Source organism: Papio anubis, chromosome 4 (genome assembly GCF_008728515.1).
Source record: "Papio anubis isolate 15944 chromosome 4, Panubis1.0, whole genome shotgun sequence".
NCBI classification, from domain to species: domain Eukaryota; kingdom Metazoa; phylum Chordata; class Mammalia; order Primates; family Cercopithecidae; genus Papio; species Papio anubis.
The window spans coordinates 120427655-120448270 of NC_044979.1; the positions used below are offsets into that span (position 1 = coordinate 120427655).

General features: G+C 49.3%; 1 protein-coding gene across 9 annotated transcripts in view; it reads right to left on the reverse strand.

Annotated features, from left to right (window-relative positions):
* The window catches only part of GRB10 (growth factor receptor bound protein 10), a 203546-nt gene that overhangs the window by 57827 nt on the left and 125103 nt on the right, over nucleotides 1-20616 (reverse strand). The window lies entirely within an intron of this gene.

Here is a 20616-nt window from a genome sequence, read left to right on the forward strand (position 1 = left end):
AGGAAAATGATAATCCTCCTCTGAAAACAGTAATTTTAACCACCGCCTTAATTTGTGAGGGAAAGGAAGGCAGAGCCTTGACCCAAGGCGGTAAGGAAGGCTCATCCTCAATTTTGCCTTTAGGAATCCTTATCCCAAGTCCTCTGCCGGCCCAAGGATGGCAGAGCACAGGTCCCCCTCCCATAGAACGTCTGGGGAGTTTTCAGTTGACCACATCTCTCCTGCAGCTACTCCCTCTGGGCTTCCAGAGTTTACCTTCTTCAGGGCAGTGTGCTGTGAGCCCAGCATACTACTTCTGGAGGTCACTAAGGTCACCGAGACACTAACAATGGACTTATTGTTTGAAGTGGTCCCAGGTCCTTTTCTTTGAAGCTTCTGAGGGGCATTCTTCTCAACTCTGTCGCTCCAATAGGAGAGGACAAAGTAAATATTCTGGGTGTGACTCCCAGGCCTCAGATCTACTCAATGTGGTCAGGCTAGCTCCTGATGGACGCATTAGTTAAGGGCACTGCCTCTTCTCCCTGCTCACGAGTGACCACAGGACTTGGGGGTAAGAAACCCATGTTGGGGAGCTGGGTGCTGATCCTGGCTCTGCCAAAGCAAGGATGACCATCTCCCTAGAAGAAAGAGCACCCGGAACTTCTATAAAAACGAGGCCATCGCCCTTGTACTTGCCTGCCTGGGATGTGCTGGGCTCCATTCTCGGAGGTGTGGACAGAGCAGTGAATAAGAGACCCTATCCTTGTCCTGGGGGACTGATGTTCTAGTGGTAAAAATATAGACCAAACATGTCACCAAACAAGATAATCTCAGGAGACAGCGAACAACATGGAGACCACAAGCAAGTGCTGTGTTAGAGGGAGGCTGGCCGGGGGCATTGCCTTTTCCAAAGAAGCCCAGGAAGGCCCAGAAGAAGACATGTGAACTGAAACCTGAATGATGACAAAGTGGCAGTGAAGAAAAGGTCTCAGGAAAGAGCCTCTGCGTGCAGACACCACAGGGGAAATGCACAGAGGTGGACATGACCTAGCAAATGTGAGGGACCAAGAAGGCCAGGGTGCCCAGAGCACAGTGACGACACACACGGGGAAGGGAATGGAGAATGGGACCATGCATCCCACAGGCGAGAGCCTGGATTTAATTCTGGGTGTGATGGGAGGACAGTGGGATTCAAATGACTCTCCAGAAATCGTACAAGAGCTGCTGGGCTATGGATGATGTGAGGCAAGGTGAGGTGAGCAGGAAACAGGCTGCTGTGTGGTCCCAGGCTGGGAATGGAGATGGCATGGTGGAGAGGACAGGAAGCACTGGATATGGGACACATTGGAGAGGGAGAGCTGATTGGATTTGTACCTGAGTCAAAAGGGGGAATCAAGGATACACTCCTCTTCCTTGGCCAGAGCAAATGAGCAGACAATGATCCCTTTTAGTTAGGCAAGGAGGCCTTGGTGTGCTTCGACCATATTTTCTTTTTTTTTTTTTTTTTGAGACGGAGTCTCGCTCTGTCGCCCGGGCTGGAGTGCAGTGGCCGGATCTCAGCTCACTGCAAGCTCTGCCTCCCGGGTTTACACCATTCTCCTGCTTCGGCCTCCCGAGTCGCTGGGACTATAGGTGCCCGCCACCTCGCCCGGCTAGTTTTTTGTATTTTTTTTTAGTAGAGATGGGGTTTCACCATGTTAGCCAGGATGGTCTCAATCTCCTGACCTCGTGACATATTTTCTTTTGTTAAATTTCACATGTCAACGAGAGACCCAAGGAGGGTACCTTTCAGCAGTGACTTGTCCTGGTTATAGATCTGGGTCATGAGCAGAGAGATGGCATCTGATGGCACGGGGCCAGATGCAGTCTCTCAGAGAGAGGACCACTAGAGTGGGGTAGGCTGAGGACAGAGGCTTGTGGGCCTCCAAAAACCCAGCAGCCTGGCAGAGCAGGAGAAAGCAAAGGGATGAAGGAGCAGAGAGATGAAGAGATCAAAAGCTGAGGTCAAAAACACTTAGAGAAGCAAGTTTCTAGGAATCAAAGCTGTGTCAAATGCTGCTGAGATGCCACCAAAGATGCCACCCCACACTGGCCACTAGTCTTGACCAGAGGCAGGACACAAGGTCCCTTGATGAGACCCATTTCGGGCAGCTAGTGGAACAGAGTGCCGACTAGGGTGGGCGGGGGTGAAACCAGGAGAAGAAAAGTAGAGACACGGAGTCAAGCAGCTGGTCCTGAGGGGTCTGCAGAAAAGCAGCATAAAATGAAGCAGCAGCCAGAGAGGAATGTGGGCTTGGCCAGGAGGCTTCACTTAGATGAGGAATGCGACAAGGTGGCTGTCTGCATGCAGGCAGGAATGATTCTGGAATGAGGATGAAACTGTCCATGGAGGAAGGAAAAGGCAATGACTGCAGACTCAATGCCTTAGAGAAGATACAGAGGGCACCTGCGAATGGAGTGGTGGCCCTAGCAAGATGTAAGGATGTGTTCCCTTGTTTGGGTGGGAAGGCAGGCAGGCTGATGGGGAAGGAAGATGTAAGGATGTGTTCCCTTGTTTGGGTGGGAAGGCAGGCAGGTGGGTGTTGATGGGGAACGGATAAAACGGGTGGTAGACACAGCAGGTGGCTCTCATTGAGAGCAGGTCCCGCCTACTGAGCCCAAGGCTAGGATACTAGGTGAGAGGTTAGAAGGGGGAAGAAAAGGAGTAAAAAGCTGTCTTTTTCATGAAAGTAGTGAATGAACTGGGAGTAGGAAAATCTCCTGGGAGAAAAAGAAATCAAGGGATAGAGAGAGGAGATACACCTTTTTCTTACTGAGTTATAAGAGCTCTTTATTTAGGATATTGCAAATGTAAATATTGCCTACTCCAGTATGACCTCATCTTGATGAATCACATCTGCAACATTATTTCCACATAAAGTTACATTCTGGGGAACTGGGGCTAGGACTTCAACTCATGTATTTTGAGGGGGACATAATTCAATCCATAACAGTGTGCAATAAGGCCCTAATTCAACTGCTCATTCAAATAGTTTGTAGCTGTCGAAGCACATTAAATTAAGCAATGATGCCACTTTCACAAGATTCTAACCTTGTATGCATTTGAATCTCTCAGTAGATGCTTCAGTGCACAGAACTTTCACTTTCCATTCTTCAACTCAAACCACGTGGTTTTCAAAACAGTAGCTTTATAACATCAAAGCCACTCTTTTGAAGAAGGTAATCTGTCACCATTGAAAGACCAAATCCAAATGGCCTCTTCTGTGTTTCCATCCAACCCACCCTCTCGGTGGGGCTGGACCCTGCTGACGACCCTCGCTGGACGCCCAGCCCCACGGGTCCCACTCAGGCTGTTCTAACCTCTTCATCTCAGGCTTCCATGTACTGTCTCCACTTGGAAGGGCTCTGATCTATTCTGGAAATTGTAGGTAGAATTTTGGATTTCAAATTTTCAAAAACCTAGATGAACATAATGTGCATTTCTAGTTCCAAATCACGGTTCCACCGATTCAGTGGCTGAGACAATTCTATGGCATAAAAATTGTTCACCTATAGGAACAACTTTGGTTTCTATAGAAGCAACTTGCCCTTTATTAGGGGAACTCTAAATTACACCAAAGGGAGTGGATACAGAATAAGAGGAGAATGCCTTCCAGGGACTTGGGCCACTGACCTGATGGCTAATAAAAGAACAATGCCTTTGAGGGAGATGGCCATACAGCATCACCAGAGACACAGAGACAAGCCACATGCACCAGATATGTGTCCAGAGACCAGGTGATTCTAGAGTGGGAGCAGAGGGATTCTGAGACTTCTGCTGCTTGCTACCAAGCTATCCGATCAAACACCTGAAAATCTTTAGCATGAGATTGGTCAAAGCTGACACCACACAGACTTCGTTGAGACTGCAGATTTTTCTACCAAAATGTTTCTTTTTACCCATCCCCTTCATTTTGTTTGCCTCATCCTTTGGCTTACTGCATACCAGGTTTAGATTGACTCACAATTGCCAGCATGGAGATAATTCACTCTTGATCCTCCAATGGCCCAGTCTTCTTTGGATTCCTGCCCTCAACAACACAATTCACTGCGGTCAGAATTCACATTTCTAAAGCTGTTCCTAGTTATGCTCTTGGTACCTACCAGAATCTTACTAGAATAAAATGAGTAATTTTTGTTCCCTCTCAAGTAACTGGTTACAAAGGAGGTGTGCAACTGCTGAGTGTAATATACCAGGGCCCACTTCACAGTCCCCGCTGCTGGCCTCCGTGCCCGTCTTCAGCTGGCCCCAGTATGATGAGGGGCAAGGCATCCTCTTGGGCATGGGCAGCAGGCAGGCACCATCTTCCTAGGCACCATCAGCCCTAGGCCATGGGCCCCAGTGCATGCTCTGAGGGAGGACTGTGTGGTGGGGCAGCAGGAGGTAGCCACAGCAGGAAGGGTCTGTGCCATGCTGTAGCACCGCCTATGAAGCCAGGAACAGCCACAGCATACACAAGGGCTTGCACAAGAGGAGTACAACTCATCTCCCACAGCCTCCAGATGCTACTGCACTAAAAGCTGTTTGTCTCAGCCAGCCCCACCCGCTGCAACTGGGACAGCCAAGAGAGCGGGGGACTCGGGAAGGGATTTCAGGTCTGACATTTTCATCTCATAGGAAACAGCACACACATGCAGGTGTGTGTACACACATGCAGCTTAGGCTCTGCACAACTGCCTGCATGTATTCCAAGCCACAACCCTCCCTGGGCAGGAAGAGCCCTCCCAGCCCTCTGAGCCCTCCCACACTCCTCTCCTTGGAAATTGCCAGAGACCACTCCAGCCACTGGCCTTCCCGGGCTGGTGAAACGATGCATCAGGAAGACACTTAGGTTTTCCTTCCACACACTTCACCACTGTTCACAGGGTCCATGACTAGCCATCCCTGCCATCCCCCAGGTGGTTACAGGAAGAACCTACCCAAGTAAATTTGGTGGCTCAAAAAAGGGCCTCTAAAGTGCAGGCTGGAAGGGGCACACAATGACAAGATCTTCCTCTTGAACTGTAAGTGATTACAGACACTAATATAAATCTGGCTAGAAGTGCCACCATGAGGCTGTCACTGTGCTTGAGACCATGAAGTCTTTATTCCTTTGTGTTCTGTCTCCTCGGAAACCTTTCACAGTATACTGAGGCTCAAGGGCTGAAGGCTCAGGAATCCCCCGCCCTCGGATGACGTTTATACACAAGGAAGCCGAGCATGGAAGAGACAACCCCCTTTGCACAGTGTGTTCTGCCAACAGAATTATGAGTATTCCAGGCTTTTGGAAAGAAGGAAGGAAGCAGCATATCCCCAGCTTCTCCTGAAGTGTGGGGAATGCCTGGGGATGCCTAGAGCACCGTGGGGTCTCAGGGAGGTGGCTCTGTATGTGTTTCCTGTGGCCAGCGGCACCAGTTCAGAGCGTGCCTGGATCCCAGGAGTTGTGAAGAACCAGAGACAGATTAGTTGATGGCAATAAATGTTCTCCTGCCTTCAAGTGGCTGCTACTGAGCCTCACAGAGTCCCAGGCAAGGGCACCCCTGCAGAGCTTGCCTTGGTCTGGCCTTCAAAGACAAGGTTCTGGTCAATAGGGAGAATTACTATGGTATGACCTGGTCAGTTCTGTTTTCTATGAGGTTTCTCCTCTAGAAAGAGCTCACTGCAGCATCAGTGCATGTTAAGAGGCGTATTTTTTATTCTAAGCAGGGATTTTTCATTGTTTAGCATTTTATTTTGAAATAATTTGTTTAGCATTTTTACAAAAAATGTGCAAAAAGTAATACAAAAACTCTCTGTATATATTCTTCATCTAGGTTCTCCAAATACTAACATTTCACCCCATTCGCTTTATTAAATTCCCATTCTCTTTCCCTACCTATCTAGGAGAGTGGGTTGCAGACATCTAGCCCCTTTCCTGCTAGATGGCTGTGTGTGTATTTCCTATAAACAAGAGCACTCTCATAACTACAGCACAATGATCAAAATCAGGAAATTAACACTGATATAGTACCATTAGCTAATTTACAGACCTCATCCAAATTTAGCCAAGTGTCTGACTCCTGTCCTTTTTAGAAAAGGGAGGGGGGAACAATGTTGTTCTTGGTTCATGATTCAGTCCAGGACCCAAGCTGTGTTTGACTGCCTTGGCTCTTTAGTTCCTCAGATTTAGGTTTTGTTTTTGGCTTTTGTTTCTGTGGGTGTCTTCTATGACCTCCAAGCCCCTGAGGTCATTCTCTAGAATGTCTCTTGGTTCTGGTTCAGCTGACGTCCCTTTGAGATTAGCTGTAGTTACAGTTTGGGGCAAGTGTCCCAAAAAAGAGATGCTGTGTCCCCCTGGGTGCCGCAGCTCAGGAGGCACATAATGCTGCCCTGACCCTTTTTTGGTGACATCAGTGTGGCTCACCTAGGAAGAGTGTCTGCCAGGTGTTTCCACACATGTAAGTTATTATATTCCCCTGGCCCTTCATGCTGGCTCCTGTGTCTTTATGTCAGGTCCCCTTCACTCTTTAAGCATCTCCCAGGCAGCCCTGGCTCCTTTTATTGGAGAATGGTATCTAGAAATGATCTGAGCATTAGGTTGAACATATATATCAAGACAGAGGAAACGCAGAACTGCAAGTTGTCTTACAGATCATGAAAACTACGAGAAAGCAATGAAAATTACGAGAAATCAATAAATCACATCTTACCAATTCTGCTTAGATGCACTCAGTTGTCCAACTTCACTCCATTGCCCTAGTCCAGACAACACGTCAGCATCTCCTGCACCTGCATCCCAACTGGCCATCCCACACCTCCTCCAGCCCAGTCCATCCTTCACACTGCAGCAGGCAAAGCAAAGTGCAAAGCTGCTTTCCCTTGTCTGCCGCAGACCTCCTTTGCCCTGGATATCAATCTGTTCCTGAGACACCTAAGGCCCCGCCTTCCTAGGTGCTGCCTCCTCTATGCTATCTCGGCCATCACCCAGGGTGCCTGTGCCTTCCTCAACTGTCCTCATTACCTCTTTCTGGAACACTGTCTGCCTTCCAAGACAGTTAAGGTTTCCTCATCCTTCAGCCCCACTGATAGCTCTCCCCACATGACGGAATGTCCTGGCAGCATATTGGAAACCGTCTGCGATAATGTGCCTCTATGAGGTGATCAGCATTGGTCTCTCCCACTGGGTTATGGGCTCCCAGAGGGCGAAGCTGTGTCTGCCCTGCCAGCCTCAGACCCCAGCACCCAGGCAGTACCTGCATGTAGAAACTGCCTAAAATCTATCAGTGAATGTGCATAAAAGAGGAACAGAGGACAGTAAGGGTGTTATTTCCTGGCTGTGTCCTGGTAGGGGAAGTTGGATCCCTGAGGAGACAGGCGCAGGCTGAGTGTAGAGTGTGAGATGTGCAAGCATATGAGGGGTTTAGACAAGCAGACCCGAGGTCCTTGCTTGCTATCGGTCACTCTGATCCTCCAACCCAGGGCGATCCTGTGGACTTGAGACCGTGCCAGGGAGGCAGTGCGAGTAAGCTGTGCTGCACAGCTGAGAAAGACAGGATGTGGAACTACGGGAACAACGCATGCTGGAGATCTCCAAGTTCATAAGGTCAGAGACTCGATGTGGTGACTATGTGGTAACCTATGCAAATGCCACTAGACTCTCTTATTCCTCCATCCCTGTCACTGCAGGGCCATACAGGCCTGACTTGTCATACAATCACTATGCACCCAGAAATAGCCATGGAAAAGCTAGAGGGCTTGCTAAGGTGTCTGTGGTATTCTGAAGACACAAATCCTGGAGTCCCTGCAAACAGCTGCTGACCACCTGGGACACAGAGTTCCACCCCTGCTAGGGGAGGGCAGGCTTCCAAAGCCACCGTGTGCTACCACGCGGCGCCTCTGGGCCACTCTCTCGTTAGGGAGAATGCAGAGGTGGAGAAAGGCTCCAGGAATGGGGTCAGGGCTCGGAAGTCTTGAAACTCACTCTATCCTGGATGTGGTAATCAACATAAGTAGGTCTTTGCAGATAGATATCCTGAGCTATAAAACATCCACATATAAAACAGACACATATCCTGAGCTATAAAACATCCACAATCTTTTACTAGGGATCTGACTTCTAGGGTCTACCCATGGGAAAGCATTCAAAATGTGGCCACAGCTGCATTGCAGGCATCCAGTGAAGCATCATTTATAGCACAGACACTGGACGACAATGCAAATATCTGGCCACTGCCAAGTAGGTAAATATGGCACAAATTGGTATTCATCAATATAGGTATTAGCGATCATGAGTGTTTTTTAGGAAGACCACATTAAGATACACAGAAAATACTTATGAGATGTAAATAACTGGAAACATATCTAAAATTATATCCACCTTTACTAAAACCTGATAAAATACCGAGGGCGAGGAACTGGAACAAACTCTGGGCAGATGGAAAGAGCTGACTTTGTTTTTAATACTGTTACAATACTGTTTTTGTGTCAGTTCAATGATCAGAGTCAAAAGGGCAGTCACACTTATGCTCTAAGGTTAAATGAAGAAGAAAGCAACATTGCTTCCCACTTCCTCGAGTGTCTGTGATGTTCCCACTGCTCCTGGCACGGCAACACAGCCTCTCATTCCCTTCCAGGATTCCGCAGAGAGACCAGGGACTATGTGAGCAGAAACACTACCCGTGTACAAAAAGAGAGGAATGTGCGCCGGTACATGGTGTTCCCATTTAAATCTTTTCGGGGATTTCCTCATATAAATAAATCTGAAGAAGCCAGGGTTCTATAAATAGGGCTAGAAACTACTGCCCTGATTCAAGAGAATCTCTTGTAAGATGACAGCGCAGAAGCTATTTTAGGGCAAAGTAAAAGATAAACCATGTTAGTCATTAGCATTTGGTTCTCTCAGGGACCAAAAAATAAAAATCAGCAGCAGAGGGTATGTATTTGTAAACCTTCCCACACAGGGACTACGTCTGCGCTCTCTTTCCTAGAAATGTCCAGACTTGGCACCAACAGTGGAGGGAGGATGTTTACCAAATTCTCTTGTGAATTTTTTGGATTTTCAAAACACTCTCACTTGGTTTCCTCCACTAATTCTTTTTTTTTTTTCTTTTTTACATTTTTATTACTCAAACTACTTTTCCTTCAGCCAGTTAAGAGACTGAGGCGAGAGCCTAAGGAAAGAAAAACAGAAAAGACACAGAGGAAAAGAGATGGCCATTGTCCAGGCAGTGGCCTAGATGGCCCATCTCATCTTGGGTCTCAGCCAAGACCCGGAGGCCTAACACTTCTCGACTGTGTAAACTCTAGAACACTTTATCCTAAACTGGGCGGACCTGCCACATGCGGCTATTGCAGAAGAAAACAAAAGTCCCTCCGTGGCTGGTCACAAGTATAAATAAAGCGCCGATGTCCATGTTCAGTGAGTGTAACAGCCTTCTCCAGTGGGTGAACTGTGGATTCCTACTCAAAACCAAACACAAACCAGCAGGCTGTTCGCTCGCAGGCATGTATGGCAGAAACTGTCAGGTAGGTAACTTGGGGAAAGTGCATTGTCTAGTGGTTCCCCTTTTCCTGATGACATTTCGAGTCAAAGCAACAGCAAGAATTAGCAAATCAGTTTGCCAAGGTAAGTTATTTCCTGTTGCTAGCAAAAATAGGCAGTCTCTGTGAAAGCACTGATGGCCACCAATAACCGATGACTGCACACCGCCCTTGCCTTTGAGTCCACAGGAGCCTCACGTAGATGGCCACATGTGGGCAAGGCACAGACTTAGATTTTTGGCAAAACTGTGGTGATTCTTCCTGTGAAAGACATAGATAATTTAAGTGCTCACATTTCCAATGCTCTTGACAGCTACAGATATGAAGAGGTATTCAACGCTACAATAAAAGATCTGTTTTAGGCCCCTCAAATTTAGAGGTTTATATTTTAAAAGATATTTGTAGTCCAGAGAAACACTAGTAGTTGGGATTTCACATGAGATTCCCGCACTGATTTCCTGTCTCATATTTAGCCAAACAACTGGTCTGCTCCAGGTCACGACTGCCTCGCTGCAATTACATCACTTGCTCAGATGCAAACACGGGAACATGCAGGTGCCGTCACGTCGGGGCTTCGGGATTATTCTCAGGCTGCAGGGGCTGTGGTCCCTAGAGAGCTGTGAGAGACCTCAGCTTTAGCAAAGCTGCCAGAGAAGTTGAAAAAGTGAGGACGACATTCTCCATTTTAAAAAACAATCATGGGCAAGGTAGCACCCTTTCCCAAAGTGGGTTCTGTGTAAAGTTTACGGTGCTGACTCTAAAGCACTTCTGTGATCACAGATGTTTCAGATGCTCTAGCTTAGCTTAAGTGAATAGGTAAGTTTTCTTTTTCTGTAAGATTTTTCAGAGCCTCTAAAACCAAACAGGAAATGTAGAATTGCCAAGAAAACGATAGAGGATGCCAAATTTCCCAAACTTACTGAACCTGCATGGTTTTTCCCCTCCTCGGGACAACTCACGTAACTGGAATTCTAGAAAACGAGAGGTAAAAAATGTGGAGAGATCTCAGTCACCTCAGCAACGTCAGAGGAACACTGAAACCAAGAAAGCCAGAGCTGAGAGAGCCTAGCCAAGCCCCCCTTGGAAAAAAACACGTCTGGGCCACCCTGCTGTTAAAGCCTTGGCTCAAATGCAATACCCACAGCCACTGAGGCCCCCCGAACCCGCCAAGGCTGGACGCGGGGCTGCTCCCAGGTCACTCTGGGTCCTGCATCTATCTCCAATGCTGAGCTAAGCAGCTGTGCAATAATGTGTGTGTGCCCACATCTCTGTCTCCGGCTAGCCCGAGTCTTGGAAGGCAGACAGGACAGCACACTCATCTCTGTCTAGAGCCTGTCCAGGGTAGCACCTCACCTAGACAAGTGCATCACAGGACCATGAGGTTAGAACATCCATCCTTCAGTGGTGTCCACGCTGGAGGACAAAAATGATGGTGAGCAATGCAATGGGATCTGCTACGTGTGTGGGTTTTGCTTGCACGGTTTCGGGGGTTCACACATCCCCTCAGAAGTAATTGAATGACATATGAGTGTTCACTTAGGCACAGTGAAATGCATTTCTGTCATTTGGGGCACTGCTGTGGCACACTGAGAAGACAACTTGAAGCTCGGGTACTGAGTCTAAACCCACTTTTTGTGATGTATTTGTCAATGACCTTGGAAGATGACTTCATCCTCCCTGGGCCTCAGGTTCCTTAGGAGCACACGTCTTGTGGTTGCTCCTGCTCTACTTGAGGTCGTGAGGATGAAGGCAGTGATCACATGGCAAGGGGGTGGGCCACAGTAGCGGTGCCGTGTTCATGCAGTAAAGAGGTGTGGGGGGCGCAGTTGTGGTGCCGCGTTCATGCAGTAAAGGGGCATGGGAAGCACAGCTGCGGTGCCATGTTCACGTGGGAAGTGGGGGGTGCAGCCATCGTGCCTCGTCCAGAGGAAGTGGCGGGAAGGTGCAACTGTGGTGCCGCATTCAAATGGGAAGTAGGGGTGCAGCCATCGTGCCACGTCCACAGAAGTGGGGGGCGCAGCCGTGGTGCTGCATTCATGCAGGAAGGGAGGTAGGGCACAGTCATCAAGCCATGTTCATGCAGGAAGTGGGGTGGGGTGGACGTCCTGCCACGTTCACACGGCAAGAGGGGAAGTAGCCATGGTGCAGATCTGACCGTCCCGAGCTCCAACACACAGAGATGTCAGCAGGGCCCACCTCCTCAGACAGAGCAGGAAATGGAAGTTTCCAGAGATGCTGCCACGCATCAGCGCTGGAGGTGGGTTCTGCCCCAGCACCTTCCAAACACCATGGGCAGGAGCTCCCCTTCCACACCACAGCCTCTCGGTGCAGAAGGGAAATGGTTACAGGCAGGAGGCTTCCGCTGGGAGACAGGAGCCACGCAGTAGCAGAAGGAAAGGAGTTAGAGATGCAGGTGTGAGGGGGGCTGAGGACAGAAGATTTTAACTTGAAAATGGCGGGATGAGTTGAAGTGCACTGCATGCTGACTCTTGCATGGGTGAACCCATGAGGGACCATCCTGTGATGGCAGCATCTTATCCATCCTGCCAGGGCCAAGGCCCCGGGGGCTGCAGACCCAACTCACTGCAGCCAGCACCCCTCAGGGTCCCCAGCACTCAGTGTAAACTGCAGTTAGGCTCAGGCCCTAATGTCTTCTGATCTCCAAAGGCACCAGAAAAGGTGACACGGGCAGACTGTGGCGGTGCTAAGAGTAACAAGGCTTGCCAGAGGGTGGAAGGGGCTAAAGGATGGAGGAAGTCCATCCTCAGCAAAACCCACGAGCAAACTGCTCGGGATAGGCCCAGCTGCAGACGCACATTTGCAGGAGGCAGCATTCTCTCCATGCAACACATTCTGTGAGACCACCTGCACTTGGAGGCCAGGGCTAGTTTTGCTCATCAAAGATGGTCTAACACATTGCATGCAGTTAAAGCCTCAGGAGACCTAATTTTGACCATCAGTAAATAATTGTATGCACAAACCCCTATCCAAAGTGATTACTGTGGTTCCAGAAAATTAATTTTTAAAATTAAGCAGAGGGAGAAGAACTGATTGGAATTAAAACAAGATTCATGTGCTATTACTAACAGGGTTAAACTATGTGACTAATTGTGGTTGAATAACAAATGGAAAAATGTGCTCTAACAACTCATTATGTAGCTGCACGAGAATCTTTATTGGCTGAAAGAAAGTTTGGACTATCAAAGCCACCCCAAAGTGTGCACCGAGCTTGTCTTAAGTTCATAAACAAACAAGTTCCTAATAGCATTACTGTACTTTTTCTTCACCGGCACTCCTCTCTATGGTGCCCCTGGGGACTCCCCGCCCTCTTGTCTCAGCACCTCTGCACATTTACTGTAGGAGTCAGTTCTCTGCCTGCTCTTGGTTTCTGCTTCTTCAACATGTGAATCTGTTCTCGGCATCATGAACCACAACCAACTCACTGGCACCTGTGGGGTCAGTGCACCCCACACGTTGCCTAGGTTGCCCTTGCCACCACTTCACATTTCTGCATACCTGGCTTACCCACCCGTATATGGAACAGCTGCTTCTGGGTGACAAGCCCAACTCTGGTCTTACCAGCTGCAGCTGTGGAGAGAGGACAAGTGCCGTGACACAGGACAAGGCTGTGGTGGCTGCTGTCTCCTGCCCTAGACATCCTGTTCTGCAAAAGCAACTCTCGTTACAATAGAGACCAGACGGGTTTGGTTTTGTTTCTTGCAGTCAAAGGCATCCTGAAGAGCAGGTGAAGCACAGTGTCCCACGCTTGCCAGGAGAAGGACTCCCCACATCTCAGCAGCTGGTGTTACTACTGTCATTACCTGCGATGCTGTGGAGTTGGAGTCTGGCCCCATGCCCAGGTCCTTTGTCCTTCTCAAAGACCAAGCCCCTGGCAGTCCCAGGCTGGTGCATGGCAGGAGGGGCAGCTTCCTGGCAGTGGAGGTGCTGTCTTTAAAAGCCCCTGGGCCTCCTTCTCAGAGAGGTCTTCCTCTCCAATGGTCGTTACTCAGGATGTGCAAGGCACAATCAGGAAACCGAGGCTCCCTGATAAGTGAAATAAAAGGCTCCCAATACCTCCAAGGAATGAAGGGCTATTCAGAATTGGGCGCTAAGCTCCTCCACTGCTTGCACAATTGCATCTCCTTTCAGCAGCAAATGCCAGTGTGTGCTGCATTTGGGAGGTGATGCTTCAGCCCCAGGCAGGAGGCTGCACAGACTCAGAGTGTCTTCTCCAAACTCAGCAGGGTGCTGACCTCGGGGGTCTGTGGGGGGGCAGGAAGAAGACTAAGGCTTTGGGCTCATCTAGATTGAGTACATTTCCTGCCTGTACCTCTAGTTGGCTGTGTGACTCCAGCCAAAGTATTTCACCTTGTGGAGCTTCAGGACCTTGGTTTCACCATATGAAAACAGTCTCTCCCTTACAGCATGTGGAAATGCTGTGAAAATTAAATGTGTAGTACCCAGCAACCAATAGATGCTAAAAAACAGGAAAATTAAGATCTACCTGATAGAATCTCTTAAAACCTAAATGTAAGTCTTGGTCTAACATCATCTGATTCAACTGAAGCCTCTTCCTTGTCCATCTGGAATGCAGAGAAGCTATTCCTTATGCTTTCTGGTGATGCTCTTACAGACACCTGAGCTAGGCTCAAGGGAATCTACTTCAACCTTTACCAATTTTGCAAATTCTCTTCCATAACATATATTCATCTGTTGACTCATTATATTTTCAGTTATGCCTTGACTTAAAACATTGCTTTCAAAGGCCTACTGGCTGTCCCTGCTCCACGGGTGAGGATGACAGGGAAGAGGGCCCAGGGTGCGTCCTCAGGGCTGACGTGGAGATACAGCCAGCACAGCCTGGGAAGGGCGAGGCCACCCCTGCTGCAGAGTGAGATGCTGCTGGGACATTCCAGTGACAGGAAGTGGGACCCCAGGCAGCCCCCTCCCTGTGAATGCTGACAGGTGAAGGGACCTTCCCCCACAAGGAGTGAGTTGCACCTCCCTGTACCTCTCTGCCCCTTGTTCCAGCCTCTGGACCCAGAGCATAGGAGGCGTCCCTCCCACGTGTGTGCTGTAGGAAATAACCACAAGTGCCCCAAATGATCCTTAACCACTTCCCATTTTCTCCTTTGCCTCCTGCCACAGCCTCTCACCATCGGGTCCCTCCGCTTGGGATGAGCACCATGTGACTAGGGTCCTTCTCAGAGGGACAATGGCATCCAAGACAGAACACAACAAAGCCACTAGCTTCTAGAAAACCTATTTCTGTCAGAGCAGAATGGTCAAGCCAGCCACTAAGGAGAGGTCACACTGGACTTCTGACTGGAGCCACGTGTCTAAGTGACTGAGCCCTTCTCTCAGAAGCAGCAGTGGCTGCAGCTGCCATCCTCTTGGTGACACTTTTGTAGCTGCATGTGCAGACGTCATTTTGAAAGCCTATTTAATGTAATCCTTTTTAGATTCAGGCCATCATCCCAGCTTGCTGAGCCCTTAGTGGACGCTGGATCCAGTGCCCATCAGGGAGTGTCCCTGGCGTGCCAGGCACAGGGAGACAATGCAGACACCACAGGAGTCACCTCACAGGACCCCACAGCCGAACCCAGCAGGTCAGGACCTGCCTGCCAGGGTGTCTGCTTCAGCCCACACTGTGCTTACAGAACAATGAAATGTGCAAAATGTGGAGAGTTCAGGTTTTCAGTGGCAATTCTGATTTCTCTCAAAGCATCCAATTTTCTGGGGACACTGGTCCTGTGCTCCTGCTGGTCACGCTCAACTGGTGGGTGACGGCTGTGGACACAGGGCCCCTCCTCCCCAGCGTGGGCACTGATGCTCAGTCTTGCCTTGAGGAGCTACTTCCGCCCTGACTTCTGACGTCGCTGAGCTGAGTCCCTCCTCACACAGCAAACAGCCAGGATCAGAATGCAGGAACCGAGAAGGCCTTTAGGACAACCCCCCTACAGGGTGTCGCACCCACCAGCCTGAACAGTCAAATGTACCTACACACATGGCTCCCCTCAGCCTCTCAGAGCCTTCCGAACGTCACCCAGCACCCACCAGAGGAACATGGCACCTCACTCACCTTTCTCTCCTCTCCCATGACCTTAAAGAGGTGTGGCAGAGGGAGACAGTCACCAGGCCATGGCGGGGGGCCAGCCCGCCTGTCAGGGTCCTCTACAGTGTGTGTCGGGGGGGCAGGGGGGACAGCTCTGGTATTTACCCAGAATTGTCTGGCACCTGGCCCAAGCCCCAGGTCTCGGATCATGTCCTCCTGTGGTGCCCCTCCCTCTTGACACCCGAGGCCAGCTCCAGGCACATTGCCTGGCGCTTCCTCAACTCAGAAGGCCCCAGTGGGTCTGACGCAAAGGAGGACCACCGCGGCCTGCGTCTGCCAGGGCACCAAGAGCAAAGGGAGCCTCACCATAGAGGCCCAGTGGCACCAACTAGACCATGGGCCCAGCCTCTTCGACAGGGGCATGGTGCTTGGCCTCAGGGCTCACAAGTCTTTGCTGTATCAATCACCCTTACCCACAACAGCCTGTCTTTTCAAATGAGTCATATAAAGCAGTTAAAAATGCCCTGTTGATTCTTACCACAAATATCCAGTTTCCTGAACACTGACTAATTTAATTTCACCACCTTCTGGAGGAAAGAAATTAAACACTCAGAGAGGAATTCTTATATATTTGTAGTTTTGGTAAGTCAATGAGGAGATATTATTAAACTTAAATAAATCAAATCACTGAATAAAATTACATGCCATTTAATAAATGATGGAATGATCACCCCAGAAGCTGTATCTTCTGACGAAAGTCACTCACTGGTGACAAGGAGGACTGCTGTCACCTCTAACAGACACTATGTAAAACCATACAGTATGGTTCCTCTATACACTCTCCTGGAGCAAAGGAGGATGTCTGCTGTTCCATGAGGGAATAGGTCTGTGTGCTCTCTCACTTTAATGGTGAAGCCATAGAGTACAACCTCAGGTAAACGCAAGACCAACAGACTCTGGCTTAAGTATTACCAAACAAGCCAAAACATTGCTCTTTTAAAATTCATCATCAACAACAAAATAAAACAGAAAGCCCAAGAAGTCTAGACAGACAACTCCAAAACATCTCACACTATTTATGACCACCCAAACACCAGTGAGGGCCCATGAGCCAGTGGCAGAGGTGGGTGGAGGTGTCTGGGTTTACCAGCTCCAGATTTCCGTGCTTCCATCAAGGGTCTGACCTACCCAGGTGTGGAACCCATAGCACGTTGGGCAAACTGCTCTCAGAGCTCCCCCGGCCCAATGCTGAGCAGCTGCAGGGCGGGTGCCACCCCAGGTAGGGGTATCAATAAGCCTGGGCAGGACCAGGGAGGTGAGACCGACCCTGCACTGCTCCTGTAGAAGCACCTGGGCAGGACCCCAGACCCAGAAGAGGAAGCAGAGCCTGGGCAGGGTGAGGAGGTTGAATCCAGGGCAGGTGAAGGACAGCAAGGCAGGAAGGAACAAGTGGGTTGTTGGATGGCGACGTCCCAGCACGTGGATCTCCGATCAGAAGTAGCCCCCTTTGCGCTGCTGTAAGTCTCCCCCAGCTGGAGGATCACAGGTTTGCAACTCAGCTATACCCGCCAACCCAGATGACTCAGGCAAGCCCCATGGGTACCTTTAGCAAACTTGGCACAGCACTCAGGAAGAACCTGGCCAATGCAGGGTCACAAAGCCAGGGTGCAGTCATCGTGGAAGAACTTGGTAAGCCTGCCTGGGGCTGCTGCATGCTCTGGGATCCCCAGAGAGAAGACGCAAGGCAGCTGGGGAAGACCTCCTTGTCCTTCTAGATAGAGTAATGGCTGCTTTCTTTTTGGCACATGCCTGTCAAGTCCTAGACCACCAACTACTCCATCCTGCTTCCTCTCAGATAGCTCTTCACTCTGTCACCATCATGCTAAGCTCACGAGAGCAGGGCCCACTTTGCGGCCAACCTCTTAGTCTCAGGGTCTGGCAAAAGCCCCGGCCGTTGTAGGGGCTCATGTTGAGTGAAGGGAGAGAGCTCAGAGGGAGGTGGCATTGGAGGAATCTCATGCTGCTGAATAGGAGGCTGAGGGCTCTTCTCTACCCACGACTGCTCCCATGCAGAATTTTCCCTCCCCTCCTTCCTTTCATTAAGTCCTGTGGCCTGCAGCCTTTACAGGGCACTGAGCTTGTATCTTACATGTCTAGAAAGGAGCCACACCAGAGCTGCAGGTGGAACTCAGACCCGTGAGGGCCCATAAATGCTGCAGTGAGACCACTGCCACTCTCCCGCCCTGTCCCAGCATGCGGGCCAGGGGGCTCAGCATGCTGTGAGGAGCGCCAGGTCCATGTCATGGCAGTTGCTTGCTCTCAGACCTGGGGTCTCTGGACACCAGCATCTGATCTCTCTTATCGCACTACAGAGCTACCAAGGAGTCACTTAAAAAGGAGAGAGGCAGGGCCGGGAGCGGTGGCTCACTCCTGTAATCCCAGCACTTTGGGAGGCCGAGGTGGGCGGATCATGAGGTCAGGAGATCGAGACCATCCTGGCTAACATGGTGAAATCCCGTCTTTACTAAAAATACAAAAAATTAGCCGAGTATGGTGGCGGGCGCCTGTAGTCCCAGCTACTTGGGAGGTTGAGGCAGAAGAATGGCGTGAACCTGGGAGGCGGAGCTTGCAGTGGGCCGAGACTGCACCACTGTACTCCAGCCTGGGCAACAGAGCAAGACTCTGTCTCAAAAAATAAATAAATAAATAAATGAGAGAGGCAGAAGAAAGGTACTAATGCCTGTGTGGGAATTTCAGAAGGCTTTGGCTACAAAGCTTGGGCAAGAATGATTTTTCCTTTCTTATGGAAGTTTAAATATCTCTACTTTTTCCTCCCCTGTTCCCTCCTTCATGAATCTGCTATTTAATAGTGAACAAAATGACATGAATGAGGAAGTTTCCAATAACCTCATTATCCCATTACCTTCCATAGATTTCCTTATGCTTTCTTCTTTTTCTGTGTTAACTGAGTTCTTACCCGTGAGTGAAGTTACTTTATGTATTGGGTCCACTTTGTCAATTTGTCTACTTCAGAATCCTTGACTAGACTTTGGTCTCAGCATTACTTCCTTTGACTTGAATGAAGGGAATAAGAACATTAGATTTTTCTTTTCTCAAGCAAGGGGCAAGGAATGGAGCCAAAGCTCTTTGCCCAGCACCGTCCCCCATCGTGATCCTAGATCCAAAGCCCTGGGAAGTGGCTGGAGGTTGTCTAGCACTTGCTACCCACTGCATCGGGAAAACACACTTTTCATGAGATCAGAAGTCAACACCAAGTACAGATAAAGAAATGTCCCTTCAAGCAAGTCGGAAAAAAAAAAAAAAAAGAACAAAGAACAAGGACTTTCTACAAGTAGTTCTGAGTGAGAAACATCCTTCCTGCTCTTATTTCTGTGGGCTTGAGGACACTAGTGACACAGACACCAATGCCACGTTCTCATGGGGAACTAGCTCTGATCCCAAGAAAAACATCAGCAGGCAAAATTCCCTGGTTTCCTTGTTCTGCTTACAAATTTGGACAATCCCTGGGGGTGGAGGCCAGTTTTCTTGCCAAAGGCTGAGAGAGCCAGATAATATTTTCATGGTCTTATTTTAGAATGGGTAGCTCTGTAAACAACCTCAGTGACAAAACCCACAGACAGCTTGTCTGGATCCTTATTTGAAGCAGAAGGTCACCGGCGAGGTAGACATCCCAGATGCACTTTAGACATGTGACAAAGTGCACAAGCCCAGCCAGTGCTGGCTCCCAGATGAGGGACACTTACCTCACCTTCTAAGTTTTGATAGTGCCATAATGCAGCCTGCTCTGGGGGCCTGAGGTCAGAACGGGACCCGTACTTGGGAGCCAGCGGGTAACAGAAGAAAGGTCTATCTCTCAAGAGGGCAGACCTTGCATGGCACGGGACAGGCAGATTTGCAGAGAAAGGGATGACTGGTCTGTCCCACTTGAGAACAGCAAAGGTAGGGAAGTGAGAGCAAGTAGGGAGAAGAGACGATTCAAGTAGAAGGGCAAAATAACTTCTAAACAACATGCATTTAGCAGAAGGAAAGTCAAGGTCCCGGGAAGCCGATCAGCATAGTGGCTACAATCACAGGCTCCGATCCTGAGGCCGGGTCACACTCAGCCGCACCATCAGGTCCCAGCCACACTCAGCTCAGCTGCTTATAGGGGCCTCCCTTCCCTCAACTGTGGAACAGAGGGAATATGTGTACTTATGTGTACTTAATTCACATGGGATGGCATGAGGAGGAAATGAACATACAAATAAACAAAAAATAAACATATCCACCACTTACAACAAGGCCTGGCACACAGAAATCCCTCACTCCATAAAGATCAGATGCTGCGGTTCTCATGATCACCTCCACCCCTAGGGGTCTTCCTCCAGAGGCTGCAGCCCATCCCAGCCCACAGCCCTGCCAACTGGTGGGGAGGAACTTTCAACCCTTTTCTCTGGCGGTTTCTCTGCTAAGCTGACTTGCTGGCTGTTTGACCTTGGACACGTTACTGAAACTCTCTGTGCCTCAGTTTCCTCACATGGGGACAATGGTTGTGTCCTATCTACTTCATGGATCTACTTTAAATAGAAACTACAAGTTCAAAAAGGGGGCTATTGCCCTGTGGGTCCAGTGGAAACTTTTCTGCTTTCAGCAGATCATATTCAAAGTCAGGACTACAAGACAGAAACTCTTCAACTCCCATGTACGGACACCCAGCTGTCCGGGTGAGCCCAGCATTTTCACATCTATTATTGAGCCAGTGGTGAAACTTTTTCAAAGAACTAAGATTCATCTTTAAACATCAAATCATTGTTATTATTTGCCATTTTTATGAGACTTTTTCTAAAATATACAGATACATGGAGTTTAGATCAATAATGAAAAGAGGTTTAATTGGTTCATGATTCTGCAGCCTGCACAGGAAGCATGGTGCGGGCATGTGCTCGGCTTCCGGGGGGGACTTAGGAGCTTACAATCATGCCGGAAGGCAAAGCAGGAACTGCAGGAGTGGGAGTAAGGGGAGGAGATGCTACGTACTTTTAAA